The sequence below is a fragment of the Vigna radiata genome, chromosome 10 (assembly GCF_000741045.1).
Source record: "Vigna radiata var. radiata cultivar VC1973A chromosome 10, Vradiata_ver6, whole genome shotgun sequence".
NCBI lineage: Eukaryota > Viridiplantae > Streptophyta > Magnoliopsida > Fabales > Fabaceae > Vigna > Vigna radiata.
In genome coordinates this window covers 8,626,444-8,633,825 of record NC_028360.1, presented here as the reverse complement: position 1 = coordinate 8,633,825, position 7,382 = coordinate 8,626,444, and positions in this window count along the sequence as shown.

The window sequence follows — 7,382 nt, the reverse complement described above, 5'->3', positions numbered from 1 at the left end:
GGCTAATTTTCCTATAATGTTAAACTATTTAAAGAACTAAAATTATTATTTAAATCCTATAATTTTGAATTAATTATGAGCTAGAATAATTTAGTCTATATATAATAAAAAAGTTCAGATATTAACTCTTAAGGTCTATTGAAATTTCAAAAAAAAATCTTTTTTCATTTATCTTATAACAATTTTTTATAATTTACTTTAAAATTTTCTTATAATTTATTCCTAAACAATCCAATTATTAAATGGTTTAGTTACTTCTATGAAGTAAAATAACTATAACTAACTAGTTCCTATATTTTCAACTATTCCTAAAGTCTAAATTCTAATTTTAACATCGTATGATCACTACAAAAATAATACATTTTAAGAGGGGTTATTTTCTGGCGATTTTTGAAACCCCAAGTTACTTCGGCGGTTTATAAGCAAAAATTGTCCCTATCATCGTTCGTTGATAAAATTTGACGTTAATTAACGGTAATTGACATCGGACATAAAACAATATTTAACGTCAATTAGTTTTACTGAAAACGTCATATTGTTTTATGTCTGACGTGAAATAACTTAAATGAACGACAAAATTTTTAAATTCAATGTTAATTTAATATCTTCCAGTATGACGTCGATCTAGAATTCGATGTGAAAGACAAAAAAACCAACGTCATACAGTGTTTTTGTACCAGTGTCATGATCCTAAAATATATAACTATCATGCACAAAGAAAAGAGTTAACTTCTCCTACCTGAAAATGGTTCTCAGTCCTTCCAGAAATCTCCTTTTCTTGAAAAAGTTAATTTTTTTTCAAAATTTGATTCTTTAACTCATGGATCTTATTATTTATATATCAAATTACTTTACCTAAATGTTGAAATTAATGTCATTTTATACATTTTTAATTTTAATATTTTTTTTATTGAAATTAAAATTTATAAAATAAAATTAATTTCAATATTTAAGTAGAATAATTTGATATATAAATTTAATAAAATTATTTTAATATGTATATATAAATTATAATTAATTTTAATTATAAATTTGATCCTGTTTTGAAGAGAAATAACATTTTTATATTTAAAAATAGAATAAAATTAAATCAAAATTACAATTATATGAGCTAAATTAAGTCAACATTATTAATATTTCAAAAAAAGGTTTAGTTGCTTGTTTTGTTCTCAGTTTGGTTGAACTGTGTCAAATTCGTCTTCGTTTTAGAAAAGTTACAATTTCGTTCACATGTGGTTTAAAAATGTCAATTGCATCCAAACATAGAAAAAATTTGTATCAATCAAGTCAGCTCCGTTAAATACAGAATAACGGTGTTAACTAATTGATGATTTGACAGTAAAGAATTGAAATGTGACAAAAAAAAGTGTCAAATTAGTAATGACGTGTCAATGAAATTAAAATTAGGAAACATATAAATAGTTTATTCAATTGAAGTAAAGTAAAAATTGCATTAGAGCTTTAGACGATAAGTAGAAATTGCAATTGGAGCTTTTTACCATGTTAAACAATTAAACAAGACATTGCTATTGATACTGAGGCGAAACACACGTGACACTTTTATGTAGCAAGAGAATAACGTAACACATGGCCTAATACTTGACAATATTTTTTTAAAAGAAAAAAAAAACAAAAATAAAATAAAAAGTGAAAATTCTACTAATTTTAACATATACAAACATGAAGCTAACCAGAATCTAATAGAAAGAATTTAATTGAATTTTACAAATAAATTAGAGGACTAAACTTGTAATTAAATCTAATAACAAATACTAAATTAAGATGTATAATTAAAATAAAATTTAAATCATTGAACAAAAAATAATAAAAGAAGTAATGGGTAAGTTACATAAAACAAAATGGTTAGGTATATGTTAATGAAAAAATTAACAAGCACAAGAAAATAGTCATCCTCTTGACCAATTCTTAACATTAGTATCCACTGTTTCTCTTTTCGGTTGCAATTGATTAAACTGTGAGGGATGATGAATTATGTTGTTGACGGGATTAACCTGCAGGAAAACGTTGGTTGTTGGTTGATTAAACTGTGCAGGTTGACGAGCTATGTTGTTGGAATTCACTCTTACCCTTGGATGCACTGGTTGCATCTGGGCAAACTGTGTAGGATCATGAGCTTTGTTGTTGAAAGAATTCGCCTCCATTACTTGACGTGTTCGTCGAATCTGGTTAAACTGTGTATGATGTACAGATTGCAGTGGTTGCACCTGCGGTGGTTGTCTCTGGTTAAACTGTGTAGGAGGTATTGATTGTCGTGGTTGCACTTGCAATGGTTGCATCTCATATAATTGTGAAATTACAGGATTTGTTTTAGAAGAAGATGAATTCTGAATATCAATATTAGTATCCAGAACCATGTCATGAATGCTTTTTCTCTTCTTTTGCTTTTCTGATTTACCTTGACGGATAAAATACTTTTGTGCATGACTCGCTACTTGAGTTACATTTTTTGTTTGAATGTACGCTGAAATTTCTTTCCAGTTTCCTTTCTCATATTTACTCAGTGCTTCTAGAAACCGTCTGTGGAGAATAAACAAATATATGAATTAGTATAATGTCAAGAATGAATCATAAATAATAAATAAAAAGTAAGGTTATTAAACTCACAGGTTTACATGTTTACGTAAATTCGTGAGAGTTCAACTCTGTAAACTCGAAAGAATTTACTTTAAATGAAAAATATTATATAACTAATATCTTAATTCAAATAAGTCTACAAAATTACTTAACTTTAAATAAATAAAATTTATAAATATATTGTTCATAAATTAAATATTATAAAACATAAATACTTGGATTATTGTCATTAATTTTGATGTATTTCATTAAATATATAATAAAAAAAAGACCAAATCACCTTGTTTTTCTTAATTTTTCTCTTTTTCAAATTCGTAGAATCGTTCCAAACTCGCAATTCTACACAATCTTACCGATTTTGCAATCAATTTTACCGAATTTACACAGAAAAGAGTATACTTCTGAAATAAACATAAACTCGTAGAGTTTAAGAATTAACTCAAGAGTTTGATAACTATGATAAAAAGAATAATAATAAAGTGACAGATATTTATATTGATTTGATACACAGATAAAATGATCATAGAATATTATTTATCTGTACCTGTGTTCTTCTGTGGTCCAAGTCATCCTTTTCGATTTTTTGGACTGAACTCGCATGTTGTCACGTTGTGATGTTTGAGACGACGACAACATCGGAAGAGATTCGACGATATCTTGAACAGAGCAGCTGAGGGGGGAGGTTGTTTCCGACATGTCACTGAAGTTGTGCGATGGCGAAGACTGAGTTTGAATGATAGGCAACAGTTTTGAAGGCGAAGCACGAAATTCATGAATCTGCTCCGTCATTCTTCTTTCTTCTTTCTTTCTTTCTTTTCCAACTCACTACAGAAATTCTATTGATGCTTTCTCTTTTAATTTATATATTATTTATTGATAACATAACAATAAGTGATATATACATATCAACTAATCGTAAACATTAATTTATCTAACAAAATTAAACATATCACCAATCATGTTAATAATGTTACTATTAAAGCACTAATTAATCTTTTCATAAAGATTATGTGTAACTGATTATTAATGATCTAGTTTAAACTGGGTGATAAAGAACTTAGTTAAGGTTAAGATAATAATAATAACAATACTGTGTTCATCAACATTAGATAACTATACTCATATAATTAAAATATAAATAATCAAAAAGCATGAATGATATAATTTATACTAAATACAAGATAAAAAAAATTAAATAAATGATAGTAGGTTTAAAATACTATTTTTCACATTATAAAATCATGGGTAGTTGTTTATAAATTGATAATGGAAATTACCAAAGATATCATTTAAAATTTTATATTTTGTTTTACATCTAATTTTTATTCAATTAAAAGATTTTATAAAAAAAATTAAATTATAATTAATATTTTTAAATGTCAATGGTGTGATGTGACCCTAAAAATTATAATAATTACAAAAGTAAACACATGAAGTTAAATAGATATTTTAAGTAATAAAAGATAGAATAGTTTATTAGTCAAATCTAATATAAAATATTTATTTTATTTGAAGAATATGATAAGAGATAAAATAATTTATTTTATATACAAAATTTATAAGAGATAAGTTTTGATCAATAATATTTTAATTAAGAATATATTAAATAGATATTTTAAACCGTCGTATCAAAGTTTTAAGTTTATTTCAAATTAAGTGTTAGATAATATTAGATTAGTATCTTACTAGTGAGAGTGTCTGTCACAATAAATATAAATATAAATATAAATCTTGTAATATGTCACAAAATATATAAATATAAATATTAACAAGTTATACGTTAAACAAAAATTATGATAGATATTTTATTTATATAAATTTTAGCCAAGTTATATTTCACTGCCTAAATGTTAGTTTTTTGTTTTTATGTTTTAGTATATTAAGTTTTAAATATCTTAATTTAGTTTTTAAAATGTTTGTATGGATTGTGTTTAACTAGAACATTAAGTTGGTTCACTATTGAACGTGATGTCAATTCTCTGACATTTTATGACAAAAAAAAACCATGACATAATATGTTTATTTATTATGTCAGGTATATAATAAGTTTAAGATTAAAACTCTGGTTGGTTTTTATATTTATATTTATATTGGAATTTTAATTTGAGTTTCAAATTTTAAGTAGTTTTAATTAGATTTTTTTAAAATAACTCATTTTTTTAATTATGATGTGAATATTTGGTGAGTTCTAATATTTAGTAAATGACGTGTAAATTGACAGTGTTTCTTTCTTTTATCCCTTACTTTTTTGGATTCTATTTTTTTTTAACGATATTTTTTTATTGCTTGTGAATGTTTTGTGCTACTTTTTGTTATAAATTTTGAATATGATATTGTAAAATATCTATTTTGAATATTATTAAAAATAATAATATTTTAAAAGATATTTTAGGTTATGGGTCTGATCTATTTCTTCTACTACAAAATATCAAGTTTATTCTTTTTTATTAGTTTTTTTTTTATAAACTCTATGAGAGTTTCTTGCTAGTTATGAGATCCTCAGATATTTCTCTCTCAGAAGTTCCTATTATATCGACTTGTGCAATATACCCCAGATAAGTTCTTAAGGACAGTGATCTACACGCCTCAGAAAATTGCAGTATGAGATTTTGTAAGCATTTTTTACTACACTTTTGAACTATGTTTTCAATCATTTTTCCACATTATTTTCTTCAGTGATGAGTACTAGAAATACTGTTGAGTTGAAATCTATTCTTGTTTCTATTGTATGTATGAAGATCAGCTAAAAACTTGTGAATATATTCTTTTTCTTGTTTTATGGTGTTTCTACAAATGTCTAATACTCCTCTAGCCAAAAATGTTTTGCCAGATCTATCTTTAAAAAAATTATATTTTGTTGTATTCATGCCTTTCTATTTGTTCAAAGGTGTTTGTCATTTTTTCAATCTTCTCTAGATTTCAAAATATCTTTACAACATTTTTTTAATAAAGTCCTTTAAAAATTTGTCCTCTCTTTGATGATTAGTGTTTTGTAACTTTTTTTCATAGTATTCTGTCATTACAAAACAGGTGTCTCTTTTCTCAACTTATTAATTGTTAATATTCACATGGGTTTTTATATTAATGATTCCTATCAGTTTTAACTCTTTCACAGTTTTTTTTAGTTTCAAACACTTTTGATTCCGTGTATTCTTTCCTTTCTTTTAAGAAACGCAACACTTAACCATCCACCAAATCAAACTCACCTCAACTGTCATTAACCTTCCATCACCGATAAACGTTAAATGTCGGTTGAAAATTTCGTACCCTGCTCCTTTCACATTGTTTCCAAATTTCTAGTTTTGGTGTTGTGTTGATCTTCAAATCCCTAACTCTTGTATGACCAAGTTCATTGTGCACACCAAATCCCCAATTGTTATGTTAACAAAGATGTGTAATTAATCAATTTCATTAGTGCCGTCAAAATGGATCGAAACTCGTGAACTAATCCGGCTCACCACGGGTTTGAGCCGGGTTGGGTTGAAAAAAAATGAATTTTTTTTGATGCGAGTCAATTTTGACCCGGCTCACTAAGAATCCGGTTCACAAGGATTGAACCCGTGATGGGTTAAATTGGCTCACTAACCCACCTATTTTTTTTAATTAAATCAAATTAATTAAATTATGTATTCAAATTCTTTTTTTTATTGAAATCAAATTAATTAAATTAATTATTCAAAATGCACAACCTTTATTTAGCAATAGAGTCTTTCTTGATGTTATCTTTACAAAAGTTTCCCTCTACAAATCAAACCCTAAGTTCTCCTCTGCAAATCAAACCCTTACGCGGAAAAATCATATAAATCATCCTATATATATAATATTTTTACAATATTTAAACATCATATATATATATATATATATATATATATATATATATATATATATATATATATATATATATATATATATATATATATGGGGTTTGTTAACGCGTGTACGCCTGTTTTTCAGTTGGTACATTTTAACAATGTGTACCGGATTATAGTAGGCAAAAATACCCTCATATATTATGGATTCTAAGTTTTAAAGTCAAGGATATTTAAATAATTTTCATTCTCAAAACTAAAAAAAGAAAAAAAAGAACCCCCAAACCCTTACCCACTTCTCTGATTCATCTCAACCCTTTCTCTTTCATCCTTTCTCTTTTATGTCTTTCACTCCAACCTTTTTTCTTTCATCCCTGCTCTAGCCCTAATTGAAAAAAAAATCAGAAACACTTGCCTTATTTTAGTAATTTTCATTCTCAAAACTGAAAAAAGAAACCTCAAACCCTTATTCACCTCCTTCATTCCTCTCAACCCTTTCTCTTTCATCTCTCTCACTCAAACATTTTCTCTGTCATCTTTGCACTAGCTCCAACTAAAAAAACACTCATTATTAAATAAAATGGATAGAGAAAAAAAAAATACTTAGATAAATAAAAAAATTAAAGCACCTAATTTTTTCTTTATATAATTTTAAATAAAATTTCAAGATTTAGAATTTTTATTGTTTGATTTGATCGTTGAGAATTTTATTGTATTTTGATTTTTTTTTCTTTAATAAAGGAAAACAAGTTAATGAATTTCTACCAAAAAAAATTAAATGGGCATGAAACAACGTTAGGTAGTAGTTTCAGAATGTAAAGGAAGGATGCTCATAAGTCTTGGTGCAAGTTATGCCTGTCAGCTGTAATATATATAGTGAAAATAATGAAATTAAAGAAATTTTGAATGAACTTTTTTCGGAAGGTAAATATGTCAATGATTCAACTCTTTACAAAAGTAAATCGTTTAATAATGAGT